We start from the raw sequence: 26,237 nt of genomic DNA, 5'->3' as shown, positions 1-26,237 counted from the left end.
AATTAATCTATTAATAGAATGTAAATCAATATGCTAAGTGGATGGAATGCTGTCTGCAATGTGTCGTGTGTGCCTGCTGGACAGTACACACAGGAAGTGCAGGTCGAATGCAGGAAGGCTGCAGCCAGACACCCCTAAGTTTTTCTTGATGCCTTTGGCACCGTCAGCAACGTGATTGACTCAGGCATTGTGAAGGCAGTGCTGATCTTGGTCAGCAGCAGCACTTTCTGCTCTAGGCAGCCAGGGCTCAGTCTGGAAACACGGAGCAGAATTCTATAACTGTTCCAGTCACCATGGTGCCACCCTCTGTGAAGTAAAAGTGAGTGTCACGTTATACCAGTGCACTGTCAGAATGGAAATTGATTCTTCCTTTGCGTAGGGTTGGCATTTGTGCTATGCTTGTGCCTTCCCGCCTGGTTGTGCTTGGTGATATGCTTCTGAGTTCCTGGAGGATGGGTGCCATGGGAGGAAATAGATAATTTTCAGACTGTCAGGCAGACTTGCTTTGATGGTGCATGGTGACAAGGGTTCCATTTCTCTGGGCCGCTCTGCTGACCCACAAGCTAGTGTGAAGCATGCTTTCACTGGCTGTCTCTGAGCAGAATCACTCCCATCACATCTCTGGCAGTAAAGTTTGAGGAGCCCCCAGTGTATTTAAAAGTCCACTTGGTCCTCAGGGATGAGACTTATGTGAGCCTGGGGAACTCTGTGTCCAGACCACACCTGAAGAGGGTTTTTTTTTTTTTTTTGTCCTGGACAGGGCTCCTCTGGGGGTATTTGACTTGCACCATGAAAATATCTGGATTTAAAATTGGCTCCTCATATCTGTTCTGAATTTCTCTTCCTTCCTGAGAGTATAGAATTTAATAAAGAGTGTCTTTTTTCTTAGGGGCTTTTATGATAATGTCTCATCTGGGTATGCTCCTATCATTGCCATCAACTGGTTCCAGGTGATGTTTTTGTCATTTATTTGCTGACCTTTCCTTGCATCTCAAACTTCAATGTCCAAGGATGGATGCTTGTCAAGTCTAGGTTTACTCAGGCTAGTTCATCTTCCTCATGACTAATCCCTAGTTCCTGGATTCTGTTGCTGGTGACTGGTCACTGTGATGTTTAGACCAGTGCACTGTCAGAACGGAAGTTGATTCTTCCTTTGCATAGGCTGAAGGAGGTGGTAGAGTCAAAATTAATACAATGCATAATCACCTTTGTGTCTCTGAAATCTCTGGCAGTGGAAGACAGGAGTCCTACTCCTCTGTGCAAAGCTGGCATGGAGGCTGCAGGTGACAGCAGGAAGGTAAGAGCAGGGGCTCACTTCCAGACCCTCGAGTCATCATGAAGCCACATCCCTAGGGATGGTCTCCTGAAATGCTTCTGCTGGGCAACTGAGGCTCTATGACCTGACACAAAGAAGTCTGTGAATGACCATGGGAACCACCCAGAAGAAATAGAAGAAATGGCTGCATCATTTAAAGATGATAAAACTTAACATAGATAAGAGCAGTTTTGAGTCATCTCTGCACAGCACACAGTCCTGATCATCATGATCCGGGGGGGAGTTCAGTGTTGGGGAGCCCCTTCCTGTTAGCTATTGAGAAGACAGGGCTGGTGTTGACTGTTTCTCCAGAACTGAGCATCTGGGGACCATGTGCCCAGGGGGAGTGTGTCTGTTGGAGCAGTGAGATGATATCACTTGTGCTGGAGAAACCCCTGGGCCCATCCGTTGGCCCTCAGGATTTTATCCCCTTAGACTACGTGGGATGTGCCATCAGATAGAGGTTTTCTTCTTGTGTGGAGTGTGACATAGGATGTCCTTGTGTTTTCTACTTACCAACAATTCAAAGCACCATCTTTCAGGCAGTGAGAGTTTCCTCTTTCCCTCATTGGACAGTTGCAGGAAGACCCATCTCACCCTGAACTGCTCATACAAGGAGCAGTTGGCACTAGCGCTCCCCGAATTTATCCTTGTTGTTTTGATGTAGCTGCCCTTCCTCACCTCTCCTGCTCTTTATTTTTGCATCCTTCCTGTTCTTTGTTATGCAAGGTCCTTTGCAATGTTTCTCCTCTCTGGTTAGGAATTTCCACTGAATAGGACCTGGGGAATTCTAAGACTTTAGATTGTCCTTGCTTGCTGAAAGTTGTTTGTCCCTAGAGTTCTCCCTTGTCTATAGATTTTTGACACCTCCCCTCCCACCAACTTACTTTCATGGAAGTATCATAGCTGCTCTGATGGAGGGGCCACAGAGGAGCTTGTATTCCTGTAACGTATCTTACTGGAGCACCTGAGTTCTTCATGAGTCAACTGGGATCATGCCCTTTTAAAGGAAGTGGCCTCCCATCCTGCCCCATTATCCCTATTACTCACTGAAGATGAGACTCAACCCCTGTAGGAATGGGCAGAGCAAAAGCGGAAGATTGTCCTTGAGGGTTCTTGCTGGTGCATCTTCTAAGAGGTGTCCACTGGGCTGGGCCATCGTAGCAAAGAGGTGCGTCCTATTCACAGCCCTGAGCTACATTTGATGGGAGAGAATGGTCCTGGAGGTGTGGAGTAGGGTGTTTGTAACCTACAGAGTGGAAAAACATGTACCGTATTATGTCCATGTTGGTCCTTCCAAAACACCTACTCGTGATCACGTATTCCAATTGTGTGGCTTTCAGACACCAGTTGTAAGCTGGAATTGAAGGCAGCTCAGGGTTAGGAAAGAAACAGCTGTATCTGGGAGAGACTTTTGTCTTGCCCATACAGGGAATGGAGGTTGCATTGCCTATTTGCTTGCTGGAAAACATTGTCTTTGAACAATTTACAATCTTTTCAAAATATCATAATCTGTTCTCTGACATTCCACCTTCGCCTTCAGCTCCCATTATATGAAATGACATCATCTTGTTTTCCCTTTTGAAAGTCCCATGTTTGCCTCAGAAGGGAGACTGAGATGTTTTTCCACTACTTATTTGCAAATCTTGGCAGAGCCTGACCTAGGGGCATGGCCTGACTAACCCTGCGCTGATGTTCAAAGAGGTGTCCTTCTAAAGCTTTGACTTCTGTCCACAGGTCTGTGTGTGTGTGTGTGGGTGGTGGTGGGGGGTGGGAAGTAGGGATAGATGCTCACCACCTGAGCACTTGCTGGATAAAATTTTGATCTTTTGTCTACCTAATATTCTTGTTCATACATTTCAAAAGTGGAGTCCATCCTTCTCTGCATGTTTGGGATGGTCCAGGAGAGTTGTCTTACTTACACAGCTACCCTGGAAGAGATGCATGCTCCAACGTAGACAATTCTCAGTGAATGTTGATTACGTGGGCAGTATTTTTGTGGGTCTGGGTCAAATAGATCTTCTTCCCAAGACATGCACACCCATGGCTACTGGGTCACAGGTGTTAAGCCTTCTCTGCCATGGGATCTCTTTGGGATGGTAAAGAGCTAAGATTCAGGACCCAGGATGTCCATGTGATATGGACTGACCCACTGGTAGATCCTACCTTTGACAAAGAACGCATTCTCCCCCCTGCCCTGAGGGTCTTATGTTAAGCTACTAATATGATTATCTCAAGATATTGATACAGGTGTGTCTCCTTGAATGGAACCAGCCCTGACTCTGCTTGTTCAGGTAAGTGGGTAAAGGAGAAATAAGGGAGTGTGAAGCAGGAAAATTCTCTGCTTGATGACGTTCTCATGATACTTAGGGCCATCTAGAGGCTAGGAACCCACAGAAATGTCACAGTAGATAATCTGCATGAGTATTGAAAGAGAAACATGGGAAACAGGAAATCTTAAGTTGTATTGACTTTGGTTCTGGTGCTTTTATTGACCTAAGCTCAGCCTGAAGGCAAGGTGGGAGCCAGGGAAAAATGTCTGGTTTCTGCAGTTGATCCCAAATCACCTGATGGTTGTCTGATAGAGAAATTAGTGTGTAGAGGCATTCTAAGAGAAGGCAAAATGCGGGCATTGAATAAAGAAGGGAAAACTTTTTTTCTAATAAGAAAAGATAAATCCCCGGGCTCTAGTCTGTTTACATTAAAATCTACCCATTAAAGTTGTTTGGGTATGTCATTCTGTTAATCACAGACATTGTCGGGATTTGCAGAGCTGGATCAGAAGCCATACTGAAGATTAGTGCTTGCTCCTCTCAGGTGTGCACTGGGGAAGAGATCCTCCCTAGGATGCTGGGATTATCTTTCCTGGGGAAGGTGTAGGGTTGCACGAACCTATCTATGTCTCAGAAAATGGAGAACCCAGCAAGGTCCAGAGATCCCCAGTTTGCTGGCCATCGTGAGGTGGAGAATCGATGAATTCCAAATAGAGGCATCAGCCCCTCCAGATACCAGAAGACTTGGGCATATTGGGGTCATAAGCATCAAAAATTCCAGGACCTAAAGATGTGCAGTGCAGATGGCACACTTTGGCTCTGCTGACAGGATTTCTTTGGGAGTGTGGTGGTTCAATCAGTCGGGTCATTTCCAAGTCTCTGTCTGCCTCAATGTACTGTCTCAGGTGGCCTTCTTATTTACCATCTTCTTATACCCCATATATTGCCCCAGTTCTTTTTCCCCTAGGTAGCACGAGGTGTGATATTCACCACTGTCATGGCTAAGTAAAGATGATATTGTCAGGGAACAGTTGGTGTTGTATGCAAAATTCTAAGACGGCCCCAGGATCTCTGCTCCCTGATGTCATGATCATAATTAGATTACCTTGTTTAGCAAAGGTGATGGATTTTTCAAATGTATTTAAGTTCCCATATCAGGTGAGTTTAAACCAATAGGGAGATTATCCTAGTTTGGCCTGACTTAGGTACAATCCCGTGCCACGTAACAATGCTTTGGTCAACAACAAACCACATATATGGTGGTGGTCCCATCAGATTATTATGGAGCTGAACAATTTCTATTACCTAATGACATCATAGCCATAGCAACGTCGTAGCACAATGCATTACTCACATGTTTCTGGTGCTGCTGGTGTGAACAAGCCTACTGCACTTCCAGTTGTATTAAAGTACATCACATACAATTATGTAGAGTACATAACACTTGATAATGATAATAAAGGACTTTTACTGACTTATGTGTTTGATGTACTATAGTATTTATTATTGTTTTAGAGTGTTTTAAACAATATGCTGTGTTAACGCCGGCAGCAGCCTCATACAGCTCATGTTTACTGCATCTCTTACTGGTATCATTTTCTCCTGTGCTTGAGTTAATCTTGTTTAGTTCTTCATAGCCCCTAAGCATACAAAATTCACTGCCAACATTGCAAGTAAGAGGCCACATCCAGTGACTGACCAGGAAATGAAATTAAAAGTGATTAAGGACTATGAAGGTGGAAAATCAGTGATGGTTGTTGTTTGCCTGTCAGGCATGTCCCATTCCACCATAGCTACAATCTTGAAGAACAGGAACAAAGTGACAGAAGCTGTCAAGGGATCTGCTTCATTGAAGGCAACGAGACTAATAAATTCAAGAAGGGCCTATATCAGACATGGAGAAAATTCTAATGATCTGGATTGAAGACCAGACACAGAAAAATGTCCCTCAGCACCATGACAGTCATGGCAAAGCACAAAGTTTGTGCTGTTAAAAGAAAAGGCTGGACCCAACTGTGATGTTGAATTTACTGCTGGCTGTCATCATTTAAATAATTCAAAAATCGTTATTCATTACCTAATGTGAAAGTGAGTGGTGAGTCTGCGAGTGCTGATGTGAAGGCAGCTGAAGAATTTTTGGAAACTCTACAAAAGCTGATTATGGAGGAAAATTACTTGCCAGAGCAAATATTCAGTATGAATAAAACCTCCCTGTTCTGGAAACGGATGACTCAAAGGACTTTCATCCATAAGGAGGCCAAGTCAACGCCATGTTTCAAGCCTTTTAAGGACAGGATAATGGTTTTGCTTGAGGGCAATGTTGCAGGCTACAATTTGGAACCCTTTGTAATTTGGCACAGTGAGAACCCCAAGGCCTTCAAGCATATCAGCAAGCATACACTGCCAGTGGACTATAGGAGCAGTTAAGAAGTCATGGATGACTCAGCTCTTCTTACAAGATGACCTTCTGAATTGCTACGCCAGGGGAATGGAAAAGTACTGTTTGGAGAGTAACATACGTTTCAAGATTTTGCTTATTGCTGATAAAGCTCCAAGACATCCTTTTATTGGTGATCTTCATCCCAATATCAAAGTGATGTTTCTCCCTCCAAATACCACCTTTTGACCCAATGCCTGGATCAAGGAGTTATAGCGGCTTTTAAGGCCTACGACCTCAGGAGGACCTTTGCCCAGTCTATTGCTGAAACTGAGGAAAACACTGAGAAGACACTGATGCAGTTCTGGAAGGATTACCACAGCTATGACTGCATCAAGAACCTTGCTTGGGCTTGAGGTGATGTCACCAAGGAGTGCCTGAATGCATCTGGAATAAGACACTCAAGAGATTCTCAAAGGATTTGCCAAGGATGAGGAGGGTGCAAAAAAGGCTGTGGTTGAGATGGCAAACAGCTTTAACCCGGGTGTGGATGAGGATAACACTGAGGAGCCCCTACAGGTGGTTCCTGAGGATCTGACTAATGAAGAGTTATTGGAACTGGAACAAGAACGCATAGCTGAAGAGGCAAGAGAAAAGGAAGCTGCAGGAAAAGGAAAAAGAAGGCCTAAGAAAATTCACAGTGAAGGGTCTAGCAGTAGCTTTTGTAGACTTTAAAATCTCCTTTATCTGCTGATAAGCAAATCTATGGTGAAAAAAAGAAACCAAGAAAACCACCACGGACATATTTCTGAAAAGAGTGACACCTCCTCAAGAAGAGCCTCGGGGAAGTCCCTCAGGAGGTATTCTAGAAGAAGGCGTTGTCACAGGATGTGACAGCTCCATGCATGTGATTGCCCCTGAAGACCTTCCAGTGGGACAAATATGGAGGTAGAAGACAGTGAAACTGATGATCCTGGCCATGTGTAGGCTAATGTGTATGTTCGTGTCTTAGTTTTTAACAAAAAAAGTTTAAAAAGTAAGAAGAATCTTAAAACCAGAAAGCTTATGAAATAAGGATATAAAGTGTATTTGTACAACTGTACAACGTGTCTGTGTTTTAAGCTGTGTTATTACAAGAGTCCAAAAGTTAAATTTATAAAGTTATGGTAAGCTGTAGATTTATTAAATATTTTTGATCAATTTAGTGTAGCCTAATTGTCCAGTGTTCTAAAGCCTAAGGTAGTATAAAGCCCACAGTATTGTACAATAATGTCCCAGGCCTTCAGTCACCACTCACTCACTCCCTACCCAGGGCAACTTCCAGTTCTGCGAGCTCCATTCAGGGTAGGTGCCCTATACAGGTGTTCCACTTTTTACCTCTTAGCCTGACAAATAAAAATGGCAAGCAATAGGATATATTGGAGTATATGAGGAAGCCATTTGGTATAAACCTAATTCGGCCTGACTTCTTTTTTTTCCTCCAAAAGGGCCTGACTGGCTATTGAGCACGCATTGTATATCTGCTTAGACATTTCCTGTGGCCAGAACAAAGGCCCTTGAGCTAAAGATGCAACTTCCCCCCGACATTAGCATTTTTCCTTAGGCTAGGAACTGATTGCTGCACTCACCTCCCAGCTCACCTGTGACCACTCAGCTGGAGACAACAGACTGCCACCCTGCTGTGTTCACCGAGACAGAAGACCTACCTGCTATTTCCATCAATCACTGTGCCGACAGAGTAGTCTCGCGACTATTGTAAAAGGGACATTCCAATCATATGTGAGACATCCTCTTTGAGGGTATATAACGACCCTGTATACCCCACCCCCCCACCTCTTTGGAGTGCTCTGTTCCTTTGTGGAAAGACTCTCCGGGGTTATAATCCTCAGATTTAAGCTCAGAATAAACTCACCCAAATTTTCATTTATAGATTGGATATGGATTATTTTTGTCGACATAGCCCATGTTTCTACTGTAGCTTTTCTGTGTTTAGATATGCTTAGACACGCAAATAGCATTGTCACAGTTGCCTGCAGTATTCAGTACAGTATGCTGTACAGGTTTGTAGGCTGGCGGCAATAGGCTATACCATCTAGGTTTGTGAAGGTACACTTTTTACGATGTTTGCACAATGACAAAAGCACCTGATCAGAATGTAGCCCTGTTAAGTGATGCATGACAATTAGTGAGAAAACAGCAAGGCAAACAAGTCCAGGGGCATTGCCTTCTCAACACTGACCATTAAGGAAGTCACGTCTTTTCCAAGATGCTGTCAGTCACTCTGCACTGGGTCATCTAAAGCAGAAGGAAATGGAGAGGCTTGGCTCTTGCATATATACAATCTCATAGGTTGCTGTAGACAGCAGATGTGCAGGTTTAAACAATTGTTCATGAAAAGTCCGCTTCAGTGGGTCATGGCTAGGGGCAATTTGTTAGAACACAGTGACAGCATTCTAGTAAATGGGTCTTTGACAGAAGTCATCTTAGTGTCATTGACTTAAAGATACTAATTGAGAGATTCCAGTCCCAACATTGGGCCCATAGAAAGTCATAATCCTGTACTCAATATTCATGATGTTACACTGCCAAATATCTGTATTATCTGATTCTCTTTTATTGGATCTCTTTAAAAATCATTTACTCCCAGGTTTTGGAGCCCCCCCCCCCCCCCCCAAATTAAATAATTTATGTAATCCTACTTTCATGAAAATATTCTTTTTTTTAAATTGTCAAGTTATCAAATTGATAGAGCACTTTGCTTCCTAAGAAAAATTCTGGCTTATATCAGAAATTTATAAAAATCCCAAGACTTTTCACCCACTGGTGTGCTGATAAATGCAGTTGTCCAGGGAAGAAAAGTTCTGATTTGTAGCATTTGCCAGTTTCCATGGTGTGAGTTCTCCCCCTCTGGCTGATTTAAAGCTACCCACGTGATATCGCTGAATGCTGAGTACAAAGAGATGTACACACCCAGATCACGAGCAGCCACAGCCAGCTCCGCCGTGACGCTGCTTCCATCCCAGGCCCCGTTGGATAAAATTTTTTTAAAGCTTTCTTCCACATTATCCTAGAGTAGGTTTTGCTTGGGTTCTTATACTTTGGGTGTTTGCTACATGCTCCTTTAACAGGAGTAGATCGGGCAAGCAGGATCCTACCCCCTCATTTTCTCTGGGCTTCTATGGCCCATAAGTCTCCCTCCCCCGAGTTCTACCAGATCCTGCGATATTTTTGTCACACAGTCGTGTGTGTTAATTCTGCCTCTGACGGTTCCAGGCTTTGGGCAGCATCTGTTTCCACCACATCTTCCCTATAGTGGTGGTACATGTGGCTGAAGGCTCACTCCCACCCCTCCGCTCCTCTCAGGGATGGGTTTGCTACCAGCTCAACTGAATTCCTTTCCTTCTCCGATGCAGGTAAATCAGGCACTGCTTGCTGAATCTGAGTGCTGCCTTTCCTCTTGGTACCCCGTTGGTTTCTTAGTTCGTGATTTAGCCTCCAAAAGAAAAACTCGGTATGTGTGAGAGAGAATGCCAAAGCCTCCACTGTTCCAGGGGAGGATATTTACCAAGCCTAATTGCTCTTCTCTGATTTACCAGCCCTGTGCTCTCCATTGGAGAGGACCATTTTCCTTAACTGTTAACTTTAACGTACCTTGATGTAATGTGAACACACACACATGCGTGCATGTAGTCGTAAGTCAGTGTTTATAATACACTGATTTTAATCATCTTGTGTCATGAACAGATATGTGGATAAGATACGCAAAAGCACATGAAAATAGTACAGTGGCTATGAACATTATTTCCTCTTTCTCTGAATTATGTCTTTAGAAAACTCCAGAAAACAAATTTAATAACTCGAGTATTGTAGTAGTCTGCATTACCAAAGTCAATTAGGCATTTTAGTAAATGTTAATATCTCCGTTCATGTCAAGAATTTGTCAGGGAAGTATAACACTATCCTATCAAAGTTTTGAGATACATGGAATATAGTTTGTTATGCGGATCAAGGCTGCCCCAGGGAGAGAAGCCCAAGGTGTCCTGCCCTACATACTGATATCCTCCAGGAAGCACAGGACGTCCTGACCTGATTCGATCTGATTCCTATCCAAAGTTATAGGACCACCCAATAACCAGACCCCACGCGCACTGATACCATTTTAATGACTTTTTTTTTTTTTTACAAAATCTTTCCTTTGTCTTGTAAAGAGAGAACTCATACCTATACCTTAAATTTAGCCCTAGCCTCAGCCCACGTTTGCAGCTCTTCACTGCCCAGGGGTCCTGTCACCATGCTACTGTATGCTATTCTCTGAATAAAGGAGCACTACTGCCAGACTTGGAGTAACTCCTCGGCTCACCGAGCCCGCATCAGTTTGCAATATAGTATGAACTTTCCTTGCTGTATGTTCTATAGTATGTTTATACTAGTTAATTACACTAAATTGAACATCTCTATAATTTAAAATGTTAATAGAAGTAATAATTACCTGACTTATGAAGCAAGTATTAAGATTTATAAGCATTCCACTTAGTGTAGTAGTCTTTTGTTTAAAAAAACTCAAAGTTTTATGTGGAATAAAATCGAAATTCAAACACAATGTTTGTCATTTCACACTGTGATAGAATCAGGAGAAAGCTGTCAAACCCCAAATTTGCAGAACAATTTCAATGATCAAATGGTTTTAATGGGTTCTATGTTATGTGAACTTGAATTAAAATGTTATTTTGATTCCTTTTGCCTCTAAATCTTAAAAGTCTCTAAATCATGAGTAGAAGAGTTCCTTACAAGTCTTTCAGGATCACTAACACTGGGTCTAATGACCGTTTGCATATCTTTGTTCTTTATTTGGTAGCTCAGCAGGGGAGCTAAGGAGGGTAAGCCTAGATTAGATCTTCCTTTTTCTCACACAGAAACTTCAGAAAGAGAAGGGGTTTAGGGAATTTCTAAATAATTCCATTAACTCACACCAAGAGGGCAAAAAGGGATCTGAGAAGCTTGAAATTTAAAGTAGTATTATGAAATGGAACAGCGGTCGCGTAAATTTTTTTTTTTTTTTTAAAGATTTTATTTTTTCCTTTTTCTCCCCAAAGCCCCCCAGTACATAGTTGTGTATTCTTCGTTGTGGGTTCCTCTAGTTGTGGCATGTGGGACGCTGCCTCAGCGTGGTTTGACGAGCAGTGCCATGTCCGCGCCCAGGATTCGAACCGTCGAAACACTGGGCCGCCTGCAGCGGAGCGCGCGAACTTAACCACTCGGCCACGGGGCCAGCCCCGTAAATTTTATTCTTAACATAACTTCACAATAGTGTTTAACCCTGACTGGGGTGGGGCACACAGATAAGGGAAGGGAATACCTTACAAATATATCTTATAGCTTACAAAAATTTAAAGATAGCAAAATATCCAATTATTAAATGAGTGATGAGTGCATGGTAGTCTGTTATATTAACTTCCTCTATATTTCTGTATTTTGAAACAGTCTTAAAAAATTTTAATGAGAATTTCCACTCGTGTCTAAGCACTGTGCTTTTCCCACAGGTGGACGGACCCCTAAGCCTCTGGAAGACTCTCTTCATCGCTGGAAAAGGAAATGGTTAACAGCCCCTCAGGTACTATAGCACCTCTGTTTCCCAAACCATGCCTCCCTCTCTTTTTTAAAATAACAGAACAGAATTGCAAATATGGCCCTGTTGCATAGAAGCCAATACCATAGTACCGGCTTTTGAGAAAAGAAAAAGCGCTATTGTGAGGTCAACCAGCAGGGAGACAGGCAGCAAGGCTCAAATCTGTCTCCCTGATCCAAGATTTGACATGAAATTTCCAGGGTCAGGGGGTACAGGCTGGTATGCAGAAATGCTGGTGGAGCAGGTTTTGATTGGAGGGCTTTAAACTTGGCCATTTACGGTAAGATATGGAAAGATGGAGTTCAGCGCTGGATCTTCCTGGACGATGGACCCCTCACTTCTGAAAAGCCTCTGCCGTTCAGGTTCTGGTCACGTTCCGGTCTTCCTGGTTCCATGGGGAGGGAACGTTGGTCCTGACTACTTGAGGTTAAGTTAAGGTTTTCTTTCTCTATGCAGGCCCAGGTGACATGACCTGTAACTGTGGTTCTGCTGTATCTGCAAAACAGCTAGACATCCTGTTATGCCCAAGTAGGGCCAGGTTAAACTGGTCTCCTGCAGTTACAAATCCCCCCCATTTGTGTTGTATATCCCTCAGTCTTGAGGGGAATATGGTGACAACTGCTCTAACTGCTTCCTGCTGATTAGGGGTGCAGATCTGGGTTTGCGGAATGAAATTGTTCTGCATTTAATTGCAAATATTCAGCGTCCCGGGGTCTGGGCCTTTATGTTGAATGGTCATCATATTCGTTGGGGGTGTGGGTTTAAGAATACGAGACATACAGCAAAAACAGAGTTTGACAAAAAGGAATATAAATCATAAGCACAAAATGATACCTAGTTTAACTAGTCCCTCAGATATGAACCTTATTCCCAATGGGATCCATGAGAAAATATTAAGAGATTGAACCCAAATTCTTGTGGTGACACTTGTTAAAGCCAAGTTGCCTGTTGTCTAATTCTATCTAGATGAGTCTCTACTTCTAAGGAAGTGTTAATGTAGACACCATGTGATATGTTAGCTACAAACACCTCTTTCTTCAGCTAGAATGTAGTCTAGAGCAATTCTGTTGTCTAACACTACTTACTTTGGCTAAAGAATCTAGTGCTATCTGATGGGCAGCTACGGCTTGACCTGCCTCACTCTCATTCTTAAGGTAAGAGACTTCTAATCGTGCGTTCACGGGCAACAACTCCACACCAAGGTATAAAGGTTCATCCACAGAAATACCTGGTGGAGTCTGGTAGTCTGCTGGGCAAATACTTGTCTAGAACTCTCCAGACTGAATCACTATCTAATATGGACTTTGTAGTCCTGGAGAAAAGCTTTGCGAAACTAGTCCAGTGTTGAGTGTCAGTGGACTTTTGGATCGAGACAGGGGTGACTAGGTAAGCTAGCAAACATTGTCTGTCCATAAGCCATCTGTGTGAACAACCACATGCCCATGGATCTCCTCCACAAGCAAACCAAAGCCAGCACAGGCACACGTGTTGTTATAAGTATTGCTGACAATTAGTTGTCTGCTGTCATTTAGCCAGGGGTCAGATAAACTGTCATCACTTAAGTCCAAGTGGGGTCCTTTTTTCTCCTTTGAGCTTCTGAAGGAAGCTAGAATGCCCCTTCCTCTGTGACCTTGTGAAGTACTTCTGATATAGTCCTGTTAAACTTGACCGTATAGGTTAAGTTAAAACAAGGAACTCTAGCATCAGTGTGTGTTAGCTGGACCCAGTATCCTATTTCTTGTTTTTTGGTTTTATTATATGAGCAGAAAGGAACGTCTGAGAAAATTGTCACTGGATGTGCTAACGGGTCACTAGATCATGTGCCTAGTAGGGCATTGGGTGGCAAATCCAATGGTCAGTTAAGTTTCCTTGTTTTGAAAGATCCTTTGAAATTCTTATTAAGGAATTATCTCTGCAACGTAGGGCAAACAAAAGAACACAGCAAAGAAAAACAGGGAACATCTTGTAGTCTGGACTCGAACTAACAGGCTCTGTCCTTTTGGGAGGAGGCAACTGACTTGTAGGAATAAGAAGTTAGAGCAATTGCAGGGAGGAGAAGATGGGAGACAATGTCCCAAAAGGAGTCAGGCATCGACGTGTCAGTGAGAGGGGTCCCCCCAGTGAGGGAACGAGTCATTAAGGAATCATACCCAAGAAAGGAGCCAAAGTTCCTGAATAATCTCTTCTGGGATTGAATCAAGGAGGCAGGCATGGTTAATTAAGTAATGCAGAACAAGGCAAAGATTAGGTGGCGTCAATACAGGCCTGGTCCGCTATCTCAGATAAGCTGTCTCCTTTGGTTGTCCTCTGCTTCTGGCCTCCCAGTCTGATCAGCAGAGGCTGGTCTTAGAGACAGGAACAGTTTTTCATTCATCTGGAGAACCCGGAGCCTTTTCAGTTTTTTGCTTTTTCTGAAAAGTAACTTAAGATCAATCAGAGGTTCACAAGAATATGTTTGGGTGGAGAAGTCAGCCATGGTCCTCCATAACCACCTAGTGTTTGGACAATTTGATCCCTCTGTTTCTTGTCTGTGAAGGGCGTGACCTGTTTGGGGATTATAAAGAGGACAAGGGGAGTCCTGGCTAGAAATGGGTACTATCTTTACTCGTGAGTGGTGTCTCCAAGGTTTACCTCCCTTAGCTGAACTGAAGAATGAGTAACCAGAAGGACTTGAGAGGGTCTATTCCTCTTAGGTGCAGTCGATCCTCAGGTGTTGATTTTTCTTAGTTTTGGGGAGGACCCAGCCTCCTGGGCTTATGCAGTGAGGGGAACATCTGTGGGAAGCATTAACTGACTAGAGCGTATTTATGTACAGTAGACAGAGTAACACCTAGAGACTGCGCACGTTTTATAGTGTCAAATTTCTTCTTACAATATGATCATTATTAAGACTGTAATAATACTTAGTCTTAAGGAAGGGTCTCCCGTGTAATGTTTCATAAGGGCTCAATTGGAGCCTGCTTCTAGGGGCTACTCTCACCCTAAGCAGGGCAGCTGGCAAGACCTTATCCCAAGTTAAGTTGGTTTTGTGATATATTTTGGCGATTGTCTTCAGGTGAACCCTAGCTAATGTTTTCCTTCCATCTGGCGATAAGTTTCCTTGTCCTTTTGATAACTCAAATTCTAGATATTTTGCGGTTGGGTGGGAAATTTGTGCCTTTTTCTTGGAGACTTTATATTCCCAGTCTGCCAGAAAGTTTAAAGTGAGGCTGGTATTTTGGTCTGAAGGTTCCTTACTTTTATTAGTAATTAGTATGCCATCCACATATTGGAGGGAAACTCCCTTATTTAATTGGAGGTCCCTGAAGTCCTTGGCTAAGGCTTCCCTGAAGGTGGTAGCGGCATTCTTCAATCCTCGTGGAAGTATCATTCAGCAATATTGTTGTCTTATGTTAGTCTCTGGAATGTGCCATTCGAAGGCAAACAGTTTCGAGACTCTGGACTTAGGAGTATGTAGTAAAAGTCATCTTTTAAGCCCAGAACTGTAAACCAGCAGAAGTCTCCAGATAGAGTTGTAAGCAAAGTGTAAGGATTTGGCACCACCGAATGTATATCCTCTACAATTTGGTCGATGACTCTCCAGTCTTGTACAAAATGATACTCTCCAGTCCTGGGTTTTTGTACCTGCAGGATGGGAGTGTTATGTGGAGACTGACAAGGTCGGATTAATTCGTGTTTAAGAAAAGTGGTTATCAGAGGCTTTATTCCTACCTTTATATGTCTCTTTAAAGGATATTGCCTTAAATTGGGAGTTTGGCATCTGGACGAAGTTTTACTGTTACTGGTCAGCCACCTTGGCTCTTCCTGGCCTCTGGTCAGCCCCAAGATCCGCTCTTACCTTTCGTAGAACTTCTTTAGGGACTTCTGGTTGAGGTTTGTCTCCCAGTTGTAATAGCACAGCTTGGAGGGCGCAGGTTTGATCTGGGAGGACTTCAATGTCTCCTTTTTCTGCTGAGAAAGTCTCTCAGGCATTTAACTTTGTTAGTAGATCTCACCCCAACAAGGGAATAGGGCCCTTAGCCATATACAGAAAGTGGTGCTTTAAACTTGTTTTTCTTCTGTGACATTCAAGCGGGTGTAGAAAATGTTTATGAGAGCCTTCCCCAGATACGCCAGTAATGAATGTGGTCTTGGGGGAGAGGGGATCCTGCCTGGTGTACAGAGTAAGTATCTCCGGTGTTAATTAGGAAGTCTACATTTTTCCCCAGCGTTACTATTACCCAGGGTTCCTTGCGGGAAATGTCAATGGAGCTAATGGTCGCTAGCAGTGAGTTGCGGCATCTGGCGGAGGCTTTGAGGTAAGTCCCTTTTCTTCCTTGCTGAGGAAGGTTAGGGCACTCCCATTTCTAGTGTCCTTCCCGTCTATAAAAGGCACATTGTTGTGGCCCAACAGATGGATGGCCTTTTCGTCTGGGTTGTGGGCATCCTGGGGGTCTTACCCACGGTCGTTTGTTTTTTCCTGCAGACATCTTGTTGGGTCTTGACTGGTCATAGCTGAGCCTGTGGTGAGCAGAGAAGCTTATTACCTCATGACCTGTTGCTTCTGCTTTTCCTGAATTTGATCCGGGCTGTTGAACACTTTAAAGGCAATCCTGACCAAGTGAGACACTGGAATCCCCAGTCCCCCTTCCAATCTTTGTAGCTTTTTTTTCTTATATCTGGGGCACTCTGAGTAATAAAGGTCATATTGACCAATCTCGTGTTATCTGGGTGTTCCAGATCAATATCAGGATATTGTCTGAAGGCCTCAAAAATCCTTTCAAGGAAAGTAGATGGATTTCTTTTGGTCCTTGCTATACTCCCTGGATCTTATTTAAACTTTTCAGCTTTGGGATCCCTTTGTGAAGTCCCATTATTAAACATTCTTTGTAATGCTTTAACTTTGCAGGTCTCGGGTCATTGGGAACCCATCCTGGTTCTGTTCCAAGGATGGCCTGTGCTGCTAGGGTCCCAATTGGATTGTTTGGTTATAATTCATGGAGACTTTTGGCTTCTTGGCGGGCCTTCGCTAATACCAGCCTATGTTCCTCCACAGTGAGGAAGGTATTCATAAGGGCCTGTATGTCAGCCCAGTTAGGATGATGAGTAGCAAAAACAGAGGTGAAAAGATTTTCCATCTTTTTAGGATCATCTTGGTAAGACAGTGTTATTCTTCCAATTATATAGATCAGAGGGTGAAGTGACCATATGACTTGCCACATCCACCAGGGGGTCTGATTTGACCAAATGTTCAGACTCATAAGACTCGCATTGACCCAGAAGGCTATGGGACAGAAATCACAGCTTGCCAGTAGGGCAGCATCAGGAGTTCCATTTCCAGTATAATTCCTTCTAATAGTCTGCAGAGCCGCCCATGTAGCCTCCTGGAACAAATCAGGTTCAAGGAGCTGGATCCAGATTGAATAAGCATTGAAAAAGCCTTATTCTACGCAGGAGCCCAGATCTTTTGTAATAACACCACTGGTAGAGTTTCCAGAGTTCCCACAAAGGACATGCAGTTACAAGAGCCCCTGTAGGCAGGGAAACCCAAAATATGGTGTCTCCATCAGGAATTTATCGTATCTCAAAGTCCAGATTTGATTTACCAATCGGGTTATTTTTACCATAAGCAATGTTGCCTAGTAACATCATTGATATATCACTTTAGCAGAGTATTAACCTTATCAAGCTAGAGATTTAACCAAATGCTCATGCAGAAAGGGCAAGAGTCTTGTTAGTCCCAACCACATGGTCCAAATTGACCATAATGGGCACCATCAGACTCACTAAGTCAAAAGATTGGGCAGGCCTATCCAACAGCAAATAAAGTGACACACATGGAATTGGTCTCAAACAGGTCCAGAGGGTACAAGTAAGCTCCCTCAGTTTAGACCTATTGCCTGATTTAGGGGAGTTCCCTATGACTAGCTAATGGAGGAAGAAAAGTTCAGGTTTAGAAAGGTTGGTATGGTATGTGGGTGCAAATGGAAAATGGACCGTTGCTGCACTGCAGCCTCACTCAGAGGTGGCCCCTGCAGGACAGTGGGCAGAGATTTAGGTTGTGTACCTGGTCAATGACTTGAAAGAGAGAAGTGGCCTGAAGTAAAGCTATGCGTGGACTCACAGGCAGGGTAGGGTCACTGATCTGGGTTGATCAGGGACGTAGAAGTAGCATTATTGGAAGTGACTCACTTTCATGAGAGATCTAGAAAAGGCTATAAACCCTGGAAGAAACACCTCATGCAGCCAATTCGAATATAATTTTGAATGATGGCTAGATAGAGGCAGCAAATTGATGACCTTAGAAAATGCTCTCTTTCCATGACTGTGAGCTGCTATAATGGGGTACAGACATTCTGGAAGGGAAAGCAGACTGATTGAGGCTTGATAAGAAGTAGAGCATCCCTAGTAAGAGGGGCTTTCAAACAAAAGGAAGATTTCTGGAACCATACATTCTAGAAACAAAACTTCCAAAAATCCAGAAAGGACCAATGTGATGGTTAATTTTATGTGTCATCTTGACTGGGCTGAGGCTAGTCAAACATTATTCCTGGGTTTGTCTGTGAAGGTGTCTCTGAAAGAGATTCGCATTTGAATTAGCAGACTGAGTAAAGAAGAGCACCCTCGCTAACATGGGTGGGCGTCACCCAATCCATGGAAGGCCTGAATAGAACAAAAAGGTGGAGGAAGGGCTAATTTGCTTTTTGCATGAGCTGGGACATCCATCTTCTCCTGTCCTTGGACACCAGCACCCTTGGTTTGGGGGCCTTTTGACTCAGCCTGGGACTTACACTCTCAGCTCTCCTAGTTCTCAGGCTTTCAGACTCGGGCTGAATTACTCCACCCGCTTTCCTGATTCTCCAGCATACAGATGGCAGATAGTGGCACCTCTTGGCCTCTATAACCATGTGAGCCAATTCCTATAATAAAAGTCTCCTCTCATATGTATCTACATATATCCTATTGGTTCTGTTTCTCTGGAGAACCCTGACTAATACAACCAGTCGCTCCTCTGAGGTCATCAGTCCAGGGAGCAGTCCAGACCCACCACTCTGATGTTAACAGAGAAGCCAAAGATACTGTGGAGTACAAAGATCTTGTCTCTCTCACCTCCATCACCGGGTCTTCATGGAACTTAGTCTATACTTCTAATTCTCTTTTGTAGAGTTGCAGGAAGAGGACAAACTTTAAAAGAGAGTTTTCACCTGCGTTATGAAAGCAGAAAGTGAGTTAGGGAAAGAGACAATTGAAATTGAGGGTTAGTATACTAGATTTTATTGAATCCAAATTTCCCCCTTCACTGCTCAGTGGAGAAGGGAACACTTGAGAGAATCAGTAATTTGGAATCTGCTGTAGATTGTGGTCTCCTTGAGAATGCATCTGTAAGTTTGTGAATAGCTGCTGGCATGTATTGATTTTGTTTGGGTTTTTTTTGTTTGTTTCAGTTTTCTTCTGAGATTAGTCACTGAGGTCTGTGGAAACGGCTATCGTCAGCGGAATAATGGCCTAGGGTCAGGGGGTCACGGTTTTTAACTTTGGACCAAATCCATTGTAAAGCTTCCAGAGAAAAGACAACTCAGTATAAACAACAAGAGTTGATAACTTAGGTTCTAAGAAAGAGCAATAGAAGTTACGCAGTTTGAAAAACAGGGAAAAAAATATTGGAGAAAATGAAGAGCCTTAGGAACTTGTGGGACAATATCAAAAGAGACAACATACAGGTAACTGTAATCCTAGAAGCAAAGAAGAGAGAACTTGGCAGAAAAATATTTGAAGAAATAATGGTCAAAAACTCTTCAAATTTAGGGGCCGGCCCCATGGCTGAGTGGTTAAGTTTGCGCACTCTGCTTCGGTGGCCCAGGGTTTTGCTGGTTTGGATCCTGGGCGTGGACATGGCACTGCTCGTCAGGCCATTCTGAGGCAGCATCCTGCATGCTACAACTAGAAGGACCCACAACTAAAATATACAACTATGTACTGGGGGGATTCGGGGAGAAAAAGCAGAAAAAAAACCCAATATTGGTAACAGTTGTTATCTCAGGTGCCAATCTTTAAAAAAATCTTCAAATTTGAGGAAAGACATGAAAGTACAGCTCTAAGAAGATCAAACCCTCAGTAGGATAAACACGTGAAAACCATGATGAGCTTCTCAGACTACTGAACCCCAAAGATAAAAAGAACTTTACAAGCATACAGAGAAAAATGTTCAATACATATAGGAACAATGATTCAAATTATCACCAACTTCTCATCAGAAACTATAGAGACCAAGAGACAGGGGAAAGCTTTCACTGCTCTCCAAAAGTCTAGCTATCAACCGACTTGTTAGATACTTGAAAGAAACAACTATCCCCCTAAAATGCCGTATCAAGCAAAATTGTCCTTCAAGGATGAAAATGAAATAAAGACATTGTTGGGTAAAAGAAAATTAAGAGAATTTGTCAGTATTCACACAGTACAAGAATGCTAAAGTAAATTCTTCAAGTTGAAGACAAAGCCAGAGGAAAACTGGAATCTTCAGGAAGGAATGATGAGTATCACCGGAAATGGTAAATACTTGGGTAAACATTCAAGACTATTTTTCTTCTTAATTGCCTTAAATTACATAGGACTGTTTAAGGCAAAAATTACACCTTCGTCTTAGATATATGTTGATGGTAGTACATACAAATGTAGCAAAAAGGATGATGCTGGATAAACGGACATACACGTTTACAAGATTTTTACACATTTTGTGAAGTGGCACAATATCAAATCTAAGTAGAGTGTGAAAAATCAAGGGTGAATATTGTAACTCCTGGAGCAACAATTTAAAACTGCAAAAAAACAGCTAACAGGCCAATAGATAAAATAGAACCCATTGCATAAAGGAAGCCATCAGACTCTCAAAAATAACTCTTGAAAAAAAACTAGTATCATAGGACTTGACTTCTGTCTAGTTTTGCTTGGTTTGTCCCTTCTCCTTGAGTCTACCTATGGTCATCAGACAGCCTTCAGAACAGTTATTTTGAGACACTATAACAACACAACAGATAGTGGGAGTGGGGGAGGCTGAGCCAGGAATGTGGGTCAATGGGCAAGAAAGGTTTCTTGTCTGAGAGGAAGATTGGAAAGAAAAAATTCTTTAATATTCTTTCAGTTCACAAAAATACAATGCTATGAATGATGAAGAGTGAGGCAGAAGACCTGGGCCAGCCACTTGTAGACTCCATGACTTTCCATCTGTACTTGCCCTGGATGTGTTTCCTTGTCACTAATGGAGCATTGGTCCACATTTCCACTAGCTCTCAGAATTGCTATCACCATATAGCAGCAGCACGACTTACAAATGTTGATAGTTTACAAAGTCCCTCCAGCAAGCTCTGAGGGCTCCAAGAGCAAATGAGAATTAGTTTAATGCCTTTATCCCTTACGACAGGTCTGTAGCCAAGGATTTTTCTTTTACTAATTGAACACTGCCATCTGGTGTGTAAGTGCAGGAAATAGCAGGGATTGAATTCCAGGAAGGAAAGTCCTTTAAAATAACAAAACAGTTTTCTTCATTTCTTGTCTCTCTAACCTCATTTCTCAGGATATCAAAGAAGAGGTCAAAATAGCTTTGCATAGGCCGCTAAGACTTATTTGAAAGGGTAGAAGTAAACGGTAGAGGGCAGGTAGGATTTGAATAGACTTTAAGGTGAAAGGGAGGGATGACGCGAGGAGAAGCAATGAGAAGCCCTGGGAAAGCAGGACAGTAGTTAGCGGCTCAACCTTGGGGGAAAGACTGGGCTGGGGTTGCTCCTGAGCTTGGCCACTCCCCAGCCGTGTGCTGAGTCTGGGGTCCCTCATGTATAAGGTTGGGATAATAAAGGTACTAACCTTTTAGGTTATTTCACTAATCCAACAACTCATGGACTGTTTTTAGCACAGCACCTGTCACAGTAAGCATTTAGCAAATATTAGCTGTTGTACTTTTACAGTTCAGACTGGGGAGAAATAAAAGAAGTTAATTAAAAACTCACCAGCACCTTTAGAATGAACTCCACATTAGTCCCATTCTCCCAGAGAGACTTGAGGCAAGGAAGTGAAATAAGTCAAGTGAAAGAGTGTAAACACAGTGAGAACCACAGTAATAATAGTAATAGCTACCATTTTTTGAGACTTTACTATGCACCAGGCATCGATCTACATGTGTCACATGTATTAACTCATTCCATATTTAAAAAATTCCCCGGCTTTATTGAGGTATGATTGACAAATAAAAATTCTATATATTTAGGTTGTACAATGTAATGGGTTTTTTAAGGTAAACGACATGATGTAATAGACCTGTATATTGTGAAATGATTACTGTGATCAAGTGAATTAACACATTACCTCACAGTTACCTTTTCTGTTTGTGATGAGAACTCTTAAGATATACTTTCTTAGCAAGTTTCAAGAATATAGTATTATATGGTGTATGCTACTCAGTCTTATTTCACGTAACATAATGTTCTCCAGGTTCATCCATGTTGTTGCAAACAGCAGGACTTCCTTTTTATGGCTAAGTAATATTCAAATGTACATATATGCACTACATTTTATTTATCCATTCATCTCGATATATACTTAGGTTGTTTCTTTATCTTGACTATTGTAAATGGCGCTGCGATGAACATGGGGATGCAGATATCTCTTCAAGTTACTGATTTTATTTCCCTTGTATTTATTCCCAAATGTAGGATTGCTGGATGATATGATAGTTGTATTTTTAATTTTTTGAGGAACCTCCCTACTGTTTTCCATAGTGGCTGTACCAATTTACATTCCCCCCGACAGTGCACAGGAGTTTCCTTTTCTCCACATCCTTGCCGACATTTCTTGTCTTTTTGATGATAGCCATTCCAACAGGTATGAGTGATAACTCATTGTGGCTTTGATTTGCGTTTCCCTGATGACTAGTGATGTCTTCCTTGGAAAAATTTCTATTTAGTTTCTCTGTCCATTTTTAATTAGATTGGGTGTTTTTTTTGATGTTGAATTGTATGAGTTCCTTATATATTTTGAGTATTCACTCCTTATCAGATATATGGTTATGTTCAGTAGGAAAACCATCAAGTAACCTTTTGTGGTATACCTACTGGGTAGAGCTAAGGTAGGGTTGCCAGATAAAATACAGGATGTCCGGTTAAATTTGAATTTCAGATGAACAACTATTTTTTTGTAGCATATGTTCGAAATAGGGTATGGGATATATTTATACCAAAAAAGTAGTCATTGTTTACCTGAAATTCAAGTTTAACTGGGCATTTTAATTTTTATTTGCTAAATCTAGGAATCCTAAGGTGCATATTCCATGAAGACACAGTTTTGAGGCAAAGAAGCCAAAGATAACAAGCGACTGTGTTGCTAGATTCCTCCACATTTGCATAGAATTTAACATGGAGAGGACTCAGTAATTATAGTAATAGCTACCTCTCCCCACCAGGTAGGTTTAGTTTCCAGTAGTTTATGTAGCACTTAAAACCTGGGGCAAGATCCCACGGATTTATATTCTAGTTCTGTCATTCGTTAGCCTTGTAAACTTGAACATACTTAGCTTCTATGCCTATTTCTTCATATATAACATGGGAATACTAATAGTTCCCACCTTATGGAGTTGATATAAAGATTAAATGGAAACATCTAATAAATATACAAAAGATTAAGAAAAAGGGGTCAAAGCACATCATGGCAAAAAAATTCAAGAAATCACAGAGGAAGAAAGGAATTACAGAACAGTAAGAAAACAACAAAATGGCAATACTAAGTCCTTACCTATCAATAATTACTATCAATGTAAATGGATTAAATTCTCCAACACAATGAGTGGCTTAAAAAACGGATTAAACAGGATCCAACAATATGCTGTCTATAAAAGATTCACCTTAAGGACACATACAAGCTGAAAGTGAGGGGATAGAAAAAGATTTTCCATGCAAATGGTAACCAAAAGAGAGCAGGGATGGCTGTACTTAGACAAGAGATAAAGAAGGTCATTATATAAAGGTAAAGGGGTCAATTCAAGAGGATTTAATAATTGTGAATATTTATGCACCCAATAGTGGAGTACCTAAATATATTAAGCCAATATTAACAGAACTGAAGGAGAAATAGACAATAAAATACAATACCAGGGGATTTCAATAGCCCACTTTCAACAATGGATAGGTCATCCAGACAAAAAATCAATAAGGAAACAGCAGACTTAAATAACGCTCTAGATCAAATCCACACAACAGACATATACAGAGTATTCCATCCAACAGCGGAATAGATATACTTAAGCACACATGGAACATTCCCCAGGATAAATCATATGTTGGGCTATGAAACAAGTCTTATCAAATTTAAGAAAATTGAACTATACCAAGTATCTTTTCTAACCACATGGTATGAAACTAGAAATCAATAACAGAAGGAAAATTGGAAAATTCACAAACATGTGGAAATTAAACAACACACTCCTGAATAACCAATGAGCCAAATTTTTAAAAAGTATCTAGTGACAAGTGAAAATAGAAACAACATACCAAAACTTATGGGATGCAGCAAAAGCAGTTCTAAGAGGGAAGTTTACATGATAAATGTCTACATTAAGGAAAGTGAAAGATCTCAAACCGGTTTACACCTCAGGGAACTGAAAAAGAACAGACTAAGCCCAATGTTAGTAGAAGGAAGGGAATAATAAAGCATGCCAATCCACTATATTGATGACATTGTGGTAATCTGACCTGGAAAGGAGAAAACGGCCAGCCCCGTGGAAGCCCTGCTAAGGCATATTTGCACCAGTGAGTGAGAGAAATCCCCACTATATTGGTGAAGTTTTTAGAGTCATAGGGGTTATTGCATCTTGTACACACTTTCTTCCATGAATCAAAAGGGCCAGTGCTAGGTAGGTCTTCTGGATTTGAAAAGACCATACACCATGCTTGGGAATATTGCTCCAACCCACTACTGGGTTGACTCCAGGCTACCAGTTTTGAGTGGGGCCAAGAACAAGAAAGCAATCTGCAGCAGATTAAGCTGCTGCCACAGTGGCCACACAGGCCACATGGCTGGGATATATTATGGTTCTAGAGCAAGGGTCAGCAAATTATGACCTGTGGCCTGTTTTTCTAAAGTTTTATTTGAACTTAGTTATGATTGTTTATGTATTGTCCATCGTTGCTTTGTGCCACAATGGCGGAGAACTTATGGCCACCAAGCTGGCCCTTTAAGAAGTTTGCTCCCTCTGTTCTAGGACAATGGTTCTCTTTGTGTATGTATCTATATGTGTGTGTGTGTGTATTTGCTCTATCTGCTCCGAGGGCCTACAACTAATGACCCACGGGTAGCACTGAGTACACCTAGTGCCTATATATATCATTCTCAACTAAAAGTTGTCTTGGAGAAAAGGCTGATTTAAGGATCAGGACAAGGAAAGTACATGATGAACCTGGAACATCTTGTGCCAGAAAGTAACAAAGTGCTCAAAGAATGATAGGGACATATCAAAAGGATACATAGGCCAGCTTAAAGAAGAAGTTCTGTCTAGCCAACTCTGGGAAAATGTGAATGGCAAGATAAATGATAACAGGAATGAATTATAAACATTAAAAAAGGATTCCATGAATCTATACATATACAAATATTGAGTAAATATATAAATAGGGAAAGCTCTTGTTTATGATAGAATAACAAGTAATATAGAAGAAACAATGGCGTTAAATCAGCAATGGCTACTAGCACGAGTGGATGGAAGTCTGATGAGACATTTACAGAGTCTCAAAGTGCCTCCCCACAAATTGCCTATTGCTTCCAAAAGGAAAAATAGTAACTCTAAAATCTGACAGGCCCCTTCTAACCAATTGCTCAGAGTTAACATTCCCAGTATCACGTGCTTCTGGTGAGAGGCACTGAGGAGGACATGACAACACTTTTGGGCATTCCTGCTCTGCATAACCTGAACCATGAAAAAACCTCAGACAGACTTAACTTTTTTTTTTTTTTTTAACTTTGACAGATATTCTACCAAGAAAAAGAGACTATTATTCTTCAAAAACATCAAAGGAACGATGAGGAGCTATTCCAGATTAAAAATATGACAACATGCAACATGTGGCCTGTATTGGATCCTGCGCTGGGATGGGGGGTGGAGCTATAATAGATATGAAGAAAATTGATGGAACTTTGAGTGTGGGCTATGAATTAGATAATGTCAGTATTAAATTTTCTGAATTTGATCACTGTACTGTTATGTAAGAGAATGTTCCTGTTCTTAGGAAATACATATGGGCATGCTTAGGGCTAAAGGACTTTGATGTCTCCAACTTATTCTCCAATAGTTTAGGAAAAATGTGTATGTGTGTACCCCCATGTGTTTATATATGTATGTGTGTACATAAATATATATACTTACAGAGAAAACAGTAAAAATGTAAACAATTTGTAAATCTGGGTAAAAGCTATATGGAATCCTTTATACTACTGCAATGTTTCTGCAATTTTGAAGTTATATCAAAATAAAGAGCTCTAAAAAATTGCTAAAAGGTGAGATTTTGTGAGGATGCAAGGCCATGACACAAGGATCTGGTGGGTCACACTCAGGAGCCAGGACTTGACCCAGTGGGACCCAGCAGTGGACTGTGGGAGGGGCACTTTAGAGAGATGATTTTGACCACAGTA

General features: G+C 41.9%; 1 long non-coding RNA gene across 1 annotated transcript; it reads left to right on the top strand.

Annotated features, from left to right (window-relative positions):
• The first annotated feature begins 9,343 nt into the window (after window positions 1-9,343).
• On the top strand, window positions 9,344-26,020 carry LOC124237632 (uncharacterized). The gene is made up of 3 exons (XR_006888050.1): window positions 9,344-9,476; window positions 11,506-11,576; window positions 25,576-26,020. It is a non-coding gene; the product is annotated as an uncharacterized LOC124237632 (long non-coding RNA).
• The last annotated feature ends 217 nt before the right edge of the window (window positions 26,021-26,237 follow it).

The sequence above is a fragment of the Equus quagga genome, chromosome 3 (genome assembly GCF_021613505.1).
Source record: "Equus quagga isolate Etosha38 chromosome 3, UCLA_HA_Equagga_1.0, whole genome shotgun sequence".
Lineage (NCBI taxonomy): Eukaryota > Metazoa > Chordata > Mammalia > Perissodactyla > Equidae > Equus > Equus quagga.
This window is presented reverse-complemented; position numbering and strand designations above follow the sequence as displayed.